A 17,923-nucleotide genomic window follows, 5' to 3' on the forward strand; every position below is an offset into this window, starting at 1 on the left:
AGGGACTTTATGAAAGTGATGTTTGCTAGGCTAGAATAAGGTTTCCAGAACTAGGTGAATTCATCCAGAAAGATTGTTGAATAAGGACTCTATTCATGGAAAAAAATAACGGTTGTCCTGGTTGGCTCAGAGGAATTGTACAGTTTGTCTGTATGTAGTGAGGAAGAGAGATTGTGCAGTATGTGCTGTTTACAAAAGACCCTGTGTGCTGTTGGGGAGAGGAAGCACACTGAAGAATTGCTCTGCCACTGACATCCATCTCCATGCCAATTCTCTACTCCTCTACTCGTCTCACTGTCTTCTCAATTGTCCCTCAGCAGACACTGCAAAGCCCAAGCCTGGTGCTTTCCAACATTTTATGACAGCTTCTCCTCTATTCTGTGTTTCAGTCCACAATAAAGCAATACAAAACATTGCTTTTGATAAATATAGCAGATATGTTTGATCAGAAGATTGCATTTAAAAAGTCCAAAGTGATTTCATTTTCTCCTGAGATTTTTTTTTTTTTAAGATGGGATGATTGTATTTCAGCTCTTAATAAACTATAGGTTTTGCAAGTAAAATGTGTAATAATAATTGGATATCTCAAAGGATGGTAAACACAGTGCTGAATTGTTTGTATGTGGTGCAAAGGTCAGAGTGATGGATACTGGTATCAAACCTAATGAAAATGTTAATATCAGTCCAGAAATGGGACAAACATTATTTCAAAATAGAGCAAAAGACTAAATGTATTTAAACTGAGGAGGAATGTGGCAAATATTCAAGATCAGACACATTCGTAAGAATAGTTGATTGCATTGTATTAGAACTCACTGAAATTTTTTGAGGACTTCATTATGTCTAATTTGTGTTGTGTAAGGTCTTCAAATGTCTGTCTGCCTTTTTATACCTCTGGCCTCTGTATTCACACCTGCCCCTCAATAAGAACAAAAAAACCACCTTGGTATGTTTGCATGAAGTTGGGGATTCTGTTGTAGCGAGAAAATAATAAATTCTATTATTCTACTGACCGTCCCTTCCTACATAAATATGCACATACATAAACTGTGTTACTGGACCTGATACTCACCAGTGCAGATGAATGTATTGGGGAGGTCAAGATTGAAGGTAGTTTGGGCTGCAGTGATCATGCCCTAATAGAATTCATGATCTTGAGGGATATAGGCTGGGCAAAAAGCATAGTAAGACTGTGAACTTCAGGAAGACAAAATTTCATTCAAGAGACTGTGGGATGGGATCTTCTGGGACTCTTCCCTCAGAGATAAAGGAACAAAAGAGAGCTGGGAGACATTTAAAGAGATTTTTCTTAGGTCACAAGTGCTCTCAATTCCAACATGGAAGAAATCACCTGAGGAAGGTAGGAGAGCAGCATGGCTGCCAGGGCTTCTTAAACAAACTAAAATACAAAAAAGAAATGCAATGAAGACAGGGTCATGCACCCTGGAATATTATAAGAATGTGACTCAGGAATGTAGGGATGGGACCAGGAAAGCCAAGACACAGCTAGAGCTAAACTTGGTTAGGGGTGTGAAGAATAACAAGAAGGGTTTAAACATGTGCATGACACAGCAAAAAAAGATAAAAGAAAATGCTACTGCCCCAGGATGAGCGAGACCAGGGAAGTGGATACAATTTACACAGAGAAGACTGAGGTATTCAACTGTTTTTCCTCAGTTTTCATTGGCAATTGCTCTTGCCATACCTGCCAAGCCACAGAACCTCAAGGCAGAGACTGGTAAAAAGAAGTCACACACACTGTAGAAGATCATGTTGAAGATCATCTCAGGAAACTGAGTGTGCACAAGTTCATGGGACCAATCAGATGCATCCCAGTGTCTTGGGGGAACTGGCAGATGAAGTGGCTAAGCCACTATCTATCTCATTTTAAAAGCTGTGGCAGTCAGGTGAAGTCCCCAGTGACTGTAAAAGGGGAAACAATACAATAACATACCCATTTTTAAAAAGACCCATGGAACTATAGACCAGTCAGCCTCACTTCTGTACTTAGTTAAATCATGGAGCACATCCTCCTGGGTACCACGTTAAGGCATATGGAAGACAGGAAGATGATTGGAGACAGACAACATTGGTTCACAAAAGTGCAAGTCATGCTTGATTAACTTATTGGCCTTCTACAACAGTGACAGAATTGGTGGATGAGGGAAGAGCAATTATTGTCATTTACCTGAACTTGTGCAAAGCATTTGATACTATTCTGTACAATGTACTTATCTCTAAAATGGAAAGACATGGATTTGATGGATGGACTGTTTGGTGGATAAGAAATTGACTGGATGGCCATATCCAAAGAATAGCCATCAATGGTTTAACATCTAGGTGGAGACCAGTGATAACCATACTGGTTATCCATACTTGGATATACTTATCCATACTTACCATACTTGGACCAGTATGGTTTCATATCTTCACTGGTGACAGGGACAGTGGGACAGAGGGTACCCTCAGCGTGCTTGTGGATGACAGAAAACAGAGTGGGGCTATTGATAAACTAGATGGAAGGGATATGACCTAGAGGGAACTTGATAGGCTTGAGAAGGCCCAGGAAATTCTCATGAAGTTCAATAAAACCAAGTGCAAGGGCTTTAACCTGGGTTGGGGTAACCCCAAATATCAGTAGGCACTGGGTGATGCGTGGATTGAGAGCAATCTTGCAGAGAAGGGTTTAGGGGTACTGGTGGATGAAAAGCTCAGCATGAGCCAGCAATTTGTGTCTGCAGCCCAGAAAGCCAATTGTATCCTGCATCCAAAAAATAAATAAAAAATAAAATGTGGCCAGCAGGTCAAGGGAGGTGGTTCTCTCCCTCTACTCTGTTCTTGTCAGACTCCACCTGAATCAAGAGGGGAGTGAAGATGCTCAAAGGCCTGGAGCACCTCTGCTATGAAGACAGGCTGAGTGAGTTTGGGTTGCTCAGCCAGGAGAAGAGAAGGCTCTGGGGAGACCTTAGAGCAGCCTTCCAGTACCTAAAGGGAGCCTACAGGAGGGCAGGGGATGCACTCTGTCAGAAAGTGTAGTGACAGGACAAGAAGTAATGACTTTAAACTAAAAGAGGGTAGATTTAGGTTAGATATTAAGAAGAAAGTCTACTCTGAGGGTTATGAGGCACTGGAACAGTTTGCCCAGAGAAGCTGTGGATGCCCTCTCTGTTAAAGTTTTCAAGGCCAGTTTGGGTGGGGCTTTGAGCAATTTGGTCTTAGTGGAAAACATCCTTGTCCTTGGCAGGGGTTATGAACTAGATGGTCTTTAAGATCTCTTTCAACTTGAACCATTCCATGAGTCTACGATTCTGTGAAAAAACAGTTTATTGATGCTTTTGAGACTCTTACAAGGACTATGATAAAGTGTGGAACTGAGGTCAGAGAGATAAGGTGAACGAAAAGGTGAAGAGTTTGTGACATGCAGTTTTGAGGGTCTGCATAATAATAGGTAGTCTAAATCTCAGATTTTAAAGTTGGATTTTATTTTTATAATGTTGTGGGCAGAATGGACCAAAGCACTGTTTCCACCAAGGACTATAAAATTTAAGTACTGAGTACTGCTGATTAAATTTCTCATAAATTCTTACCAAAATCTGCCTAAATGTGAATGGAGATATACGCACTACTCTCAGTAGAAAACACTGACATTTATAGAAGGGAAAAAAAAAAAAAAAAGAGAGAGAGAGAGAGATGTTAGAGAGATATCTTCAAAGATGAACTTCAGAGATGAATTAGGAAACATTTTCCCTACTCATTTAGTTACGTTATCCGCAGCAAAGATTCTTGGACATCTTGAAGCAGCTACTGCCAGATCCTGCTGGAGAGAGAGACAGAAACAGACCACTTCTCCAGCTGGTACATCTCTTCTATCCTGCTACAAGTGGTATTTTCCTGAACTACCTTTTAAGAATGGGGGCATATAAATAGGTAAAGCTCAAGGAAAGCAGTACAAGCAATTTTAGAGATCACTGCGATGGTTCTGGGCTCCTCAGAACTTCAGCTAGGTAAAGGTGCTCACTTAGGTTGCTATATCTATGTCCTTGGATATAAGGCTGATCCTATCCCTGTGAATGGATGTTGTGGACTGCTCATGATAGAACCAGTATCATGTAGATTAGGACAACTTGGTGATGGTGTCATTGGATGTCCTTGGCTTTTCTACCTTGGCAAAATATCTTTGAGCAGACAAAATTATTTTCAGCTCAATTTGCCCTTCACAGTTACTATTTCTAAGACTTTGGTAACAAGAGGTCCATCACCTCTTCATCCCACCTTCTGCTATCTGGTAAATCCATGTGAGCACTCTGAGAGATTAGGCTTTCTTTTTCTCTAAAACCATCAAGCAATGACGAGCACGTAGAAAACTTTCTCCATGGAACCCAAAAACCACAAATCTAAAACTTTCTTTTCATTGCTCTTCAAATGCAGTGTTTCATTTCCTTATTCTGTTTGTTTGTTTGTCTTGTTATTGTTGTTCTTTGGCCACTTCTTAGTAGTATCTAACTGTAAAACTCTTAAATTCTGGAAGTGCTAACTTTCTTGTTAAACTGCTTTGTTAAAAAATAAAATAAAATAATCAACCAGTTGATGTTTATCAGAAGAACATTTCTCTAAAATTTAATTTAAGAGACAGGGAGGAAATAAAAATGAAAAATTTGGACTACTTTTAGATTGAGTATTTCACAGGAACATATCAGAGGATATTTTTTGTCTGCATTTCATGTGAAAAAAAGACTTTTTGCTTTGCCAATTTAACAGTGCTAATAGCATATGTAGCTCATGGAGCAATATGGTTCCTTGGAAGAACATGGCTATACGTTTTAGAGTCAGTAAATAGCTACCAAGCCATCATCAAATTAGATTAAAACTGCACCCTGCAGGAGAGAATATTATTATCATTACCTCTGTACAAAGAATATGTCGATATAGGTCTGCTGAATATTAAATCTGATTGTGTATCTGCAACAGTTTCGTTTTGAATCTATTCTTTCTCAAAGCTGTTTCATGGCTCAGGGTTTTGCATTCCACTTTTCTAGAAATGATCACATTGCCATTCATAAAGTAAGGAAGGGAAGAGTTGCTTAGTAAGGAAAATAATAATAATAATGTTGCTTTTCATTAAAAATATGTGTATGATTCACTTGTGTGTATGCTGCAAATATAGCACTGAAATAAATTTTATATATTTTTATTATAACTCCCATCCATTTGTGTTTCCTCCTGTTCAGTGTGAAAAAACAAAACACTTAAAATCACATATATGTTGAAATATATTGTGCCAAGAAGACAGACAGGTTTATCATATAAAATGACATTTAGCAAGATGAAAGAAGCTTGAGATTATCCCTGTGAAGAAGTTTGTCAGAAGGTGAGATTTATTTGTAGCAAGAAAAAAACAATGAAACTACAATAATTATATTTAAAAAAAATATTTATTCTGAGGGTTTTTTGAACATTTGTACTTAAGTAACATTCATTCTGACCAGACAGCAAGGAAAAACAGGATAAGGCTGTTGGTGCTGGTTTTGTTTGTACAAGCACTGAGTGTGCCTGAGTGTGTTGATCTTTGTGGCCAGCTGTGTATTTACACACACACACACGCATATATGCACGTATCTGTGTTGTACATGTATGTTTGGGGGTGTGCGTCTACTGTGGATACATGCTCAGTCTCACACCTGGTTAAAACTGGGAGCATAGAACTGCAGCAACCTCTCCAGCATCAGACTACTTGATTTAATAAAAGCTCATTTCTTTGAAGATGCTTTGTTCTAGACATCAGGGTTAAAACAGCTTTTAAGCTGTTTGGCTCCTCAAGCACGGCTTCTTCTCCTTTTCCCATACTGTTTGTTAAAACATTATGCAGTTCAGCATACGATGGGTCTCTCTGCAAAAGAAAAACATGCAAAGAGAATCTTTTTGCTTTGTTTAAAAGAATAATAATAATCCTACAATATCACTCTCATTAAGAATGATGGATACAGAGATCTAATAATAAACACTTATTCTATACCTATTTAGAAAATTGCTGGGTAGTGTTGCTTTTCCATCAGAGCTATTCATACGAGCAATAAATTTAATTGTAAAACTGATAAGGCTTCTTTAGTCATGGAAATAGAAAGCTGTAGTCTTCTACTTGGAAAAATACGGGCTAGGATTTGCATAGTTCATTACTAAACAAGATTTTGACTAAAGAATCTTTCTCTCTTCCTAGAAAGCAGGGTTGGATGTGCATTGTAAAGTCAAATGAGAATGTTTTATTAAAAAGATATTATTTGCATGTTTTAATATTGATAAGCCTATTTTTGGTTCTGTTGCATAAAATCACTATGTGTCAGAATATATAATCTGAACAACTCAGTTGTGAGAAAAACCCACAATGTTCATACAAGTTAGCATCCTGGATTGGTAAACTGTCTTTTGTAAGCCAGAATATATGCAGACATTCTCTTCCACACAGATCTGTGGAACAGAATTACTTGTAAATCCTATAAAAATAACCATAACCATGTGAAAAAGACATATGGACAAAATGGCTGCAGATGCCTTGTAGAAAGTTTTCTTGACATCAGGGAACTCCTCTGGTGATACAATACAGGTTCTGAATCTTGAACTACCATGCATCTATATATGAGACTTGACAAAGTAATAAAACAGTGAAGGGAAGAACATTAGAGTGAATAGGCATTCCCTTTGCTTTTCTTTTTCTTTGTTCATATCAAGAACAGCTCTAGTGCAGAATAGCATGGTCATCATCAACCCCATAGTAATCATCTACAAGGAAGCTCTCAAAGTCCAACAAGACTTTTTGGTCATGAGCTTCTCCCATTTTTTTTAGTATTTGATATGTTTTTAAGATCATTTAAGATCAAAACAGTGGATCAGAATACTATGTAGAAGACAAGACAGCAGGGTGAAGACAGTAAGCATGGCTTCATGAGAGTCCTTCAGATGTTATGTGGCTTTACTGGAGCTAATCTTTTAACACTGGATGTAGAAATACAGTATATGCCAGTGGATGGAATGTTACTGAGAGAGCGCAAGCTCACAGATCAGAATTTTTCTTTTTCTTTCTTTCTTTCTTTCTTTCTTTCTCTCTTTCTTTCTTTCTTTCTTTCTTTCTTTCTTTCTTTCTTTCTTTCTTTCTTTCTTTCTTTCTTTCCTTCCTTCCTTCCTTCCTTCCTTCCTTCCTTCCTTCCTTCCTTCCTTCCTTCCTTCCTTCCTTCCTTCCTTCCTTCCTTCTTTCTTTTTCTTTCTTTCTTTCTTTCTCTTTTTCTTTCTTTCTTTCTTTCTTTCTTTCTTTCTTTCTTTCTTTCTTTCTTTCTTTCTTTCTTTCTTTCTTTCTTTCTTTCTTTTTCTTTCTTTCTTTTTCTTTCTTTCTTTCTTTCTTTCTTTCTTTTTCTTTCTTTCTTTCTTTCTCTTTCTTTCTTTCTTTCTTTCTCTCTCTCTTTCTCTCTCTCTCTCTCTCTCCCTCTCTCTCTCTCTCTCTTTCTCTCTTTCTTCAATAACAGAAAATGTGTTAATGAAGCAAAGGTGTTGTATGCTGAAAACCCTGGATGCTGTGGTGTCCTAGATCCTGCTCTTGTTCTTTTGTTCATAGCAGAACTTGTGAAGGGAAGTAGAAAATGGCATTCAGACAAACCTGTTACCATGCCTGCTATCAGTTGTCTCCATTGATTCTGACACAGGTATGTTTCTGTCAGTATGATGAAAGGCTCTGATGGGAAAGCATATGAAGGCAGAGAATAATCCAGCTCCAAGAACATGGATATAGAGAGAGCAGTGTTATGAGAACGAGTCAGATACCTCACCAGTTCAGCCTTGTGACACTGTGCTAAGTACAGCAGAGCCAAGAAACCCACAATGCAGTGGTGGGTTAGCAATAAACTGCCTGTTCTTGGAGCACTCTGACTGCAGTCAGGAATCAAAACATAAACAACATATATTGCATGAAGCCTGTTTGTTTTCTGTAGTGTATGTTCTGGCTGCATCCAAGGGGTAATGTTCAAGATGTGCTTTTTGTGGGTGGGGATGCACTGGTGGTGTGCTAAGAACAGAGAGGAACCATTTCCTTCACCTTTTTTTTTTTTTTTTTCCTTCTCCCCCATCCCTCCTGTGTTTTGGAAACTCTGAAAATGGAAATTGAGGTGAAGAGAGAACATGTCTTTTCCCTGTAAGGTTGATGTTTGTCTGGACACTTTTCTGGAGGAGGAGAAAAACAGAGTTTGAGGAAGCCATGTCTTTGCAATGTAGCAGTTGTCTCAGTGTGAGAAGCTGCTCTAAATCTTGGAAACTCAAATGCCCTTGGCTCATTAGCAGTCTTGCTGATCAACATTTTTTGTTGTTAATGATAAACAATTAATCTGGCACAGGCTGCATACTCTTAAAAACTGCAGTTCTTCATCCCTTCTCCTCTTAGCCAAATATAACAAACAGCTAATAATCATCAACATAATGAATTTCAAATTTACAGCCAGTGACTAAGAATGAATAGCTATTTAGGAAGTGCTCTGTAGGTCTCAGCACATTGTTTAGCCCTGTTTAATCCATTACTTTTAGCTGTGCTATGTCCCTGGGACATTGCAATACAACCTGATGTAATCATTGCTTCTATGACAATTTATTGAACAAACATCTCAACAGCTTAATTTTCTTCCTGCTGGCATGTGCAGATGTCACTTAGCTGTTGTAGGTGCCCATCTATGTCCAGCCATGTGGAGATACCACTTTGCTGTTGTAGGTGCACTTCTGTGTCTGGCTGATACTGATCTCTGCTGTGTGTGACAGCTATTTCCCATCAGAGATTGACACAGCACTGTTTTTCATAGAATTAATTAATTCCCAAAACTCCATGTTCTGACTATATTGTATTGCCTTCTTTGTCTTTATACACCAGTAAGTCCCTAACTACTCTGATGTTAATTTCTAATGCAGACTTTACAGTTCTTCTGAAGAAATAAAAGAGGTCAGCAGTGACAAGCTATGATTCTCCAGTGATGTTCTGTCATTTAACATACCTAAATAGGGATTAAGTCCTGAGTACATCATGTTTGTAGGAGATATTTTATTATTTTGCTACTGTTTTCCATCAAGCTATTTTGCATGGGAATAACATGAAGTAGTATTTCACCTGTATTTTGTTGAAATGTGAGGTTTTTGACATATTTTCACAATAGATACTTCATCTAAAAACGAAAAAATTGATGTGTATATTTTCTTACCTGCTTGTGTTTTACTAATGCTGTCTCAGGGAATTTAACAGGTAGTTAATCTTCTCTTCCAGCAAGAACCTCTGCCTCTTCCAAGAGATATATTTTTAGTGTCAGCAATGTCATCTACTGTGCTTGCCTTGGCTTCTTTTGGTCCATATGCATTCCTCAATGTCTATATTCATTTGAAGGTAGAAAAATATTCCTTCCTTATTTATTTATTTTTAGATCCCAGAAGGATTTTTAAACCAAAAAAAAAAAAAAGATATTTTATTTCATGTCTAGCTGAGGAGTAGCCGTTCTGAATATCTTATTTTAAAAATATCTCATCGTGATTGAAAACTTCCTCTCTTAATTGGCAGATGAGTCTTTCTAACAGCCACCGGGACTTTTAAAGTAGTGTGAGACAAACAGCACATGCCCACTACTTTAAAAGTCCCGGTGGCTGTTAGAAAGACTCATCTTTAGCAAAGTCTCTGATATCCCCTGATACTGCACAGGTTTTTGCTTAGGTAGTTTTCTGCTTCTCTGGTGTGATGATTCAGGACCTTACTCTGCTTACCGTACAAGTTTATCAAATATTTAAATATATATATATATATGTGAGTTTTAATTCAGTTTGTAATTTGGATGTTTCTAATTATTTTATTCTTGGGCATGGCAATGTTGGTAATTTGGTCTTCCTTAGAAATGAAAATAAACTTTTGTTTTATCTAAACATGGTTTATTGCTTATATAAACAAATAAATACATAAATAAATAAAGCAAGTAAACAAAACTCTCTGCCTCTATATTTAAAGACCCTCCATTTTCCTTTATTCAGGAGTACTTTTGCTAGGCTTTTACTAGTACCACGATGTATAAGAGCCCAATTTTGGCCATGTTCTTTTAAAATAATTATGCCAATATCTTTCTTGCATGCATCTTGTGTACATCATACCCTCATGTTTTAACATCTGGGGACCTTTCTAGTAAAATGTTCAACTTCTTTAAGCATTTTATTTAGAATTAAATCTTATGTCCATTGGATATATCTTCCCAATGGTTTTCACATGTTTATGTGCACAATTACATTGATAATATTTTCTTTGCATAGCTGGCTATTTTCTGGGCAATTCTTTCTATCCCTTGCTTGTTGGGGTAGAGATATGGTCATGAGTTTTGAGCTAGGAGATGCACTGCTTCTTGCTGTCTTTATTTCTACTTCATAATTCCTAGTCTAGAGTCTAGTAGTATTGGCTCTTTTAATATTCTTGTGAAGCACAGTATCTGATAAATGCAGCCCAAATGGCAAATTACCAACAAACAGTGTTTTTTGTTGACTGCACATCTGCTCTACTCTATTCTGTTTTATTAATCATGCTTACTATTAATCATCTGAACATCAAGCAAGATATCAGTCATTCTTATCAGAATCTCTGTATGGTAAGTAGCACAAGATATGTTCTGATTTATTTATGTACTTGTATATACATAGGTAACAACTTTGTCTTTTTGACTATTGGCTTTCAGACTAACTTGCATTTAGGTAAAATATTCTGTATTGCAATATTTCTAAAGAAATATATTGCATTTACAATAATTATTTTGGTGATACTAAGAAAATATTTTTTTTGTATATATATAGTGGAACTAGATCTTATACATTCTTTTTAATGTATCATTAGTAAAATGTGTAAGGCCTGGATTTCAGCTTCTAGTGATTCTGGCAATCTGTGTGTCCTTATCTGAATTTCATTTAAAGATTTATAGTGGGATTTTTAAAACTATTAAACCTATTTGGATTGGAATTTCATATCAGTCATTATCAAACTGATTGAAATTATGCAATTCCAATACCAAAGTTATGCTATTTCGAGAATTCTATGGCAAAGAGAAGAAGACAGTGGGTTTTCATCTGGTAATGTAAGTCATGACTGGTATTATTTAATAGACAATGAAGCAAAAAAATTTAAGGACATGCCTGACTAACGTCTATAGAAAAAGGCAAGAGAATTAAATTCTGACAATAATAGGAAACATTTCCAGTTGTATTAGATTGAAACAGTAGTCTCTGTAACTAAAATCTACTGGGTAAGACAGGACACTTAATTGTTATTATCAAAATTCCAAACACAGAAACTGTGAGAGTTTAAGCCTATGGTGCAATAATGTATCATGGCATTGATCATCTGATCATTAGGTACCTATTTTAGCATAATTTCTCTTAGTATACACAAGTTTTAGTCCAACAGCTGACATGGAAATGTTATACTCTGAAATATAGTAAAATAATTGCATAAAACACTGAAGCTGTACTTGTCTAAACAACAGCAACAACAACAAAAAAAAAATGAACAGACCAAATTATAAGAAAAAAACTCTACTGGGAAAAAAAATCAAGCTCATATTGTCAAATTAAGCACTAATTCTAAGGTAAAAAAATGAAGCTGGTCTGTACTAGTTATAGTATGACTGCTGCTTTTCATTATAGATATTAGTCTTAATGGGTAAATAGTACCTACAAATACCGCTGTAAGGCAAACGAGGTCAGATTTATTTCAGTAACTCAGTAAAGGAAGATGTAAAACAAAGTACTTAATATTTGAGCAATTATTTCAAAGTCTGCATTTTATTACTATCTCTCTCTAAATATATTCTAATGATTTTTATTTTAGAACTTCTTCGTGTGCTTTTTCAGATGAGAAGTAACTGTGGTCAAAGACAGAAATCTTTTTCATTGGTGTCATGGAATGATATAGGTGAAGGTGAGTCTACGGTTATGTGCATCTTTGGATAGCAGGCTTTCTTTATGCACAATAGCAAAAGTGAAGGTTTATGATCTGCAGCACTGATAGCAGAGTGGTGCTTCAGTAATTTCTGTGTTGCACTTTCAGCCTGAATTCATTCACTTTAAATTCTTGAAATGCGGTTTGCACAATTCTACTTACTTGGCCTTTGCTAAGAAGCAATGTCAAGGGAAATGGCATAATGAGCAATGGCTATCAAATTTATGTTTGGGGAGTAATAAAGTACAGAATTTCGACCTGAAATTCTCTTATGGGGAGAAGGAAATGCCATAGAAATTCTAGCAGTAAGGTGTTAGACTCAGTTTAACAAACAAATGAGCAATGTTTTTCTAACCATCACTTTAAGTCACATTCATCAGGATATATTGCTGCTGCCAACAGAATACGAGAACCAACAATAAATGGATCATTTCCATTGTTCCACTGTACATTTCAGCATGCACAGTGAGTAATAAACATATATTTGGGGCTGCTTGTACATGTCTGTTTAGCAAGTGCTTGCTTGACATGGTGCGGTATGCTACTTGCAGAACATAAAAAAGATTAACTTTTCAGTATTACTCAGTTGCTGGAACACTTTTGAATTACTTCTAGATAAGCGGGCTCATACAATGGACTAGTGAGTTTATCATTCCATTGTTAATCCTGCTGGAAAAGGAAATTATACCCCGGAAAGCCACCAGCCCATATGGAGGAACACAATCGGATAGGTGTGTCTAAAATTGATTGTTGTTTCAGAGAGATTCTCACTTCTAACTGCAATACATGTTTTTGGCAGAAAGAAGCCCTCTAAAAATTCAGCAAAGAGTTTTCCAGCTTCAGCGTGCAGTCTGCATGAACACAGTTGGATGAACAGTCAGATACCTGAATTTCATGGGAAAGGGAATGATCCCACATGAAAAAAAAATGGCAATTCAAGTTGATAGAAGGTTGTAACATCCAGCCTATGCTGTCTGCCTGCTGAGGACTTTTTGTGGCTAGATGTAACAGCTCAGTGTTCCATGCAATGCCATGCACAGCCATCATACCTTGTCTGGAAGGCTCCACAGCAGAGCAAACAGGCTTTATGGTAGGTAGGTAGGTAGGTACTGTAATTCAGTTTCACAGCTGAGGAAACAGGCTTTGGAAATAGAAAGGCTCTGCAGTCCAGTGAGTTACTTCTCATTTATCCTGGGTACAGACAGAAGAGAAAGTGGCTTACACTTAGCTACACATAATAGTAATAAGAAATTTCCATTGGTGCTGAGAATAAAATTATTTTCCATCTTTAACGATGAATTCACCTTTAAAGGCCTTCTGCTATTCTATATGTTTTGAATGGCACTTACATTACCTTATTTTTAAAATTTGGTCATAGATGCACACTTTACTCTTAAACTTGTCATTTATCTCCAGTGTGCCTTGTGTGATCTGTCCTCATTCTCTTCTCCCCTGATTGAAAACAAACTTGAGAAGTGCTCTGATCCTGTCAGCTTTGTCTGCTACTAAGAGTTGAAAATTAAAGCTTGAACAGCCAAAGTCTTGGCAGCTCCAGTGGTTTTGCCTTTTAAAACCATATTTTATTCTCCTTTTCATGCATTGACACAGACATGCCTTTCAGATGTTCTTCAGCTACAGCTGTGTGCACTTGTATTGATAAACTAATCATGTAAACTCAAGCAAAATTGACTATCAAAGGGAAAGAGATAAATAAAAATACATACTCCCACAGAAAATAATAAAATGGAAGAAAAAGAAGATAAAATGGACTATTTTTAAAAATAGGCCATACTAGTGCAAATATTTTCTTAAGAAGACAGTTCCATTTTGTAGGGAATGCAGTCATGATTATTACTTGCAGTTATTGAATAACTTTCATATATCAGATATTTATAATGCATGCAGGATATGTGGGAACTAAGAATGTTTGAACAATCTTCTGTTATTGTATAATATCTCACAATTTACGCACAACTGGTTGTCTCATAGAGTACTTGCTTTCTGTCATTCTCTAAGTGGGTCATCCCAAATGCCTTCTAGAATTTGCTTGCACTGATCACCGAGGGCACACTGCTTGTTTTTTTGCTTTGCATATGTTTACTTATCTTGGTTAATGAAGTGTCAATGCCATTGGCACCTGTGGGAGGATGCTGCTGTACAGCACACCTCACTCTGAGAACTGACATTGGGAATATGTTTGACATCCTTAAAATATGAATCACTTCTGCTAACTGAGTACCTGACACGGTTTGTATGCTGCAGACATCTCCTGCCATATGACTAGGGCACCTAGGGGGGAGAAAAGGAAAAAAAAAAAAAATCAGTTGCAAGAAACTGAGTAGGTGTACACCTCTGCAGGTGTACAGAAGGCAAAACAAAGACAACTTTTGGCTAATTACTTTTTCAAAGCTTTTTACCTGGAGAATGATTTTTTCCACACAAGCCAAAAAGGATAATAGACTGTGAAGAGCAACAACAGGGGACAATAGAGATTAGCATCTTAATTTGTCTGAGTGTGGCAGTGGTCAAAAGAGATGAATCTAGAGGGTAGATGGATGTCTCCCAACATACCTTGTCAACTTGTTTGGATACAGATCTGTGGCTGGAAAGAGGAGATATTGCAGCAGCTACTACAAACTGCTAAAACAGGAATCTTCCATGATGAATTTTGTGGGCCAAACTCCTGAGTGTTAGTGTAAGTCACTTTATTCATTATTTTTTAAACAGAATATGTTTGGGGCTGCTAATTAAAACAGGTCATAGGATAGATCAAGATAGGATAGGAGGCAAAGGACAGCTGACCTAGTCAAGAATTCATTATAAAGTTGTTAAAGAAGTATATATATTTTTTTCCACTGGCTTTACCAGCCTTCTATGTGACCAGATTTAGTACCTTTAAATTTAGCAATTTTCTCACCCTCCTCCATTAGCTGATTGCACTGATACTGCATTGAGCTGGTCCACTTATTTGCTGTTGCAAGTCAAGCACACTGGGCTGTGTCCTTTGACCCCGTCTTGTTAAGATAAATTAAGGTGGTCAGTCCTTGCCAGCAGAGAGTTCTGATGGTCATTTGAATGATCTAGCAAAAGAGCCCATGGTGGACTGTCTGAACTTCAGTATTTAGTGTTGCCTTAGAATCACAGAATAGGAACGGAATAACCTGAGTTGGAAGGAACCCACAACAATCATTGAGTCCAACTCCTGGCTCCACACAGGACCACCCAAAAAACAAACCATGACTCTGAGAGCACTGTCCAAACACTTGAACTCCGGCAGGCTCAGTGCCATGTTCACTTCCCTGGGGAGCCTGTCCCAGTGCCCGATCCCTCTCTGGGTGCAGAATCTTTCCCTAACACCCAGCCTGACCCTCCCCTGTCCCAGCTCCATGCCGTTCCCTCGGGTCCTGTCGCTGTCCCCAGAGAGCAGAGCTCAGCGCCTGCCCCTCCGCTCCCCTCGTGAGGGAGCTGCAGGCTGCCACGAGGCCTACCGTCAGCCTGCTCTGCTCTGGACGGAGCAAGCTAAGGGACCCCAGCTTCTCCTCATACATCTTGAAGTCTAGAGCCCTCACCACCTTTGCATAACTCCTCTGGATGCTCTCTAATAGTTTTATCACCTTTTTATATTGTGGTGCCCAAAATGGCACACAGTGCTCGAGGTGAGGCTGCACAAGCGCAGAGCAGAGTGGGACAATCTGTTCACTCAACAGCTAACAATGCCATGCTTGATGCACCCCAGGATAAAGTTGGCCCTCCTGGCTACCAGGGCACACTGCTGACTCATATGTGCCTTGCCATCAACCAAAACCTCCAGATCCCTTTTTGCTGGGCTTCTCTCCAGCATCTCATCCCTCAGTCTGTACGTATAGCCAGGGTTGCCCTGTCACAGGTACAGAACCCAGCACTTGTTCTCATTAAACTTCATGCAATTGGTGATTACCCAGCCCTCCACAGATCAGTCTGTCTGATCTCTCTGCAAGACCTCTCCCCCCTCAAGGGAGTCAACAGCTCCTCCTAATTTAGTATAATCTGCAAATTCACTCACAGTATCACAGTATCACAGATTTCTAGGTTGGAAGAGACCTCAAGATCATCGAGTCCAACCTCCGACCTAACACTAAGTACTCCACTAAACCATATCGCTAAGCTCTACATCTAAACGTCTTTTAAAGACCTCCAGGGATGGTGACTCCACCACCTCCCTGGGCAGCCCATTCCAATGCTTAATAACACTTTCGGTAAAGAAGTACTTCCTAACATCCAACCTAAAACTCCCCTGTCGCAACTTTAGCCCATTCCCCCTCGTCCTGTCACCAGGCACGTAGGAGAACAGACCAACCCCCACCTCTTTACAGCCTCCTTTAAGGTAACTGTAGAGAGCGATAAGGTTGCCCGTGAGCCTCCTCTTCTCCAGGCTGAACAAGCCCAGCTCCCTCAGCCGCTCCTCGTAAGACTTGTTCTCCAGACCCCTCACCAGCTTGGTCGCCCTTCTCTGGACTCGCTCGAGCACGTCCATGTCCTTTCTGTAGCGAGGGGCCCAAAACTGAACACAGTACTCGAGGTGCGGCCTCACCAGAGCCGAGTACAGGGGCACAATCACTTCCCTAGACCTGCTGGCCACACTGCTTCTTATGCAGGCCAGGATGCTGTTGGCCTTCTTGGCCACCTGGGCACACTGCTGGCTCATATTCAGGCGACTATCAACCAATACTCCCAGGTCCCTCTCGGCCAGGCAGCTTTCCAGCCACTCATCTCCCAGCCTGTAGCTCTGCTTGGGGTTGTTGCACCCCAGGTGCAGGACCCGGCACTTGGCCTTGTTGAACTTCATGCAGTTGACCTCAGCCCATCGCTCCAGCCTATCCAGATCCTCCTGCAGAGCCTTCCTGCCCTCGAGCAGATCGACACACGCACTTAGCTTGGTGTCATCTGCAAACTTACTGAGGGTGCACTGGACGCCCTCATCCAGATCATCGATAAAGATATTAAAGAGGACCGGCCCCAGTACCGAGCCCTGGGGGACACCACTAGTGACCGGCCTCCAACCAGATTTGACTCCATTCACCACAACTCTCTGAGCCCGGCTATCCAGCCAGTTTCTAACCCAGCGAAGCGTACGCCAGTCCAAGCCCCGAGCAGCCAGTTTCTTGAGGAGAATGTTGTGGGGAACTGTGTCAAAAGCCTTACTGAGGTCAAGGTAAACCACATCCACAGCCTTTCCCTCATCCACCAAGCGCGTCACTTGGTCATAGAAGGAGATCAGGTTCGTCAAGCAGGACCTGCCTTTCATAAACCCATGCTGACTGAGCCTGATCGCCTGCTTGCCCTGCAAGTGCCGCGTGATGACCCTCAAGATGATCTGCTCCATGAGCTTTCCTGGCACTGAGGTCAAACTGACAGGCCTATAGTTCCCCGGGTCTGCCCTCCGGCCCTTCTTATAGATGGGCGTCACATTGGCTAGCCGCCAGTCAACTGGGACCTCCCCCTATAGCCAGGACTGCCGATAAATGATGGTAAGCGGCTCGGCCAGCTCCTCCGCCAGTTCTTTCAGTACCCTTGGGTGCATCCCATCCGGCCCCATCGACTTGCGCACATCCAAGCTCCGTAGCAGGTCACCAACCATTTCCTCATGGATAGCGAAGGCCACGTCCTGCTCCCCGTCCCCTTCCACCAGCTCAAGGCACTGGGTATCCAGAGAACAACCGGTATTGCCGCTAAAGACTGAGGCAAAGGCGGCATTAAGCACCTCAGCCTTTTCCTCATCCTTAGTAACTAGGTTTCCCTTCGCATCCAGTAAAGGATGGAGATTCTCCTTAGTCCTCCGTTTCGCGTTGATATATTTGTAAAAGGATTTTTTGTTGTCTTTAACGGCAGTAGCCAGGTTGAGCTCCAGATGAGCTTTGGCCTTTCTAATTTTCTCCCTGCACAGCCTCGCTACATCCTTGTAGTCCT

At 39.7% G+C, this 17,923-nt stretch overlaps 2 long non-coding RNA genes across 4 annotated transcripts in view; one reads left to right on the forward strand and one right to left on the reverse strand.

Annotated features, from left to right (window-relative positions):
- LOC125181251 (uncharacterized) overlaps positions 1-17,923 on the forward strand; it is a 102,517-nt gene that overhangs the window by 28,102 nt on the left and 56,492 nt on the right. The window contains exon 2 of one of the 2 annotated variants that reach the window (XR_010827620.1): positions 11,867-11,956. This is a non-coding gene — a long non-coding RNA (uncharacterized lncRNA). Of the gene's footprint in view, positions 1-11,586; positions 11,957-17,923 lie in introns of those variants that run through there. The other variant, XR_010827619.1, reaches the window with a different exon arrangement.
- Positions 5,254-17,923, reverse strand: part of LOC125180881 (uncharacterized) — a 47,842-nt gene continuing 35,172 nt past the window's right edge. Inside the window, exons 2-5 of one of the 2 annotated variants that reach the window (XR_010827618.1) lie at positions 14,217-14,266; positions 13,027-13,168; positions 9,222-9,418; positions 5,254-5,887 (exon numbers count right to left, since the gene is read on the reverse strand). This is a non-coding gene — a long non-coding RNA (uncharacterized lncRNA). The remainder of the gene's footprint in view (positions 5,888-9,221; positions 9,419-13,026; positions 13,169-14,216; positions 14,267-17,923) is intronic. The other variant, XR_010827617.1, reaches the window with a different exon arrangement.

Source organism: Anser cygnoides, chromosome Z (genome assembly GCF_040182565.1).
Source record: "Anser cygnoides isolate HZ-2024a breed goose chromosome Z, Taihu_goose_T2T_genome, whole genome shotgun sequence".
NCBI lineage: Eukaryota > Metazoa > Chordata > Aves > Anseriformes > Anatidae > Anser > Anser cygnoides.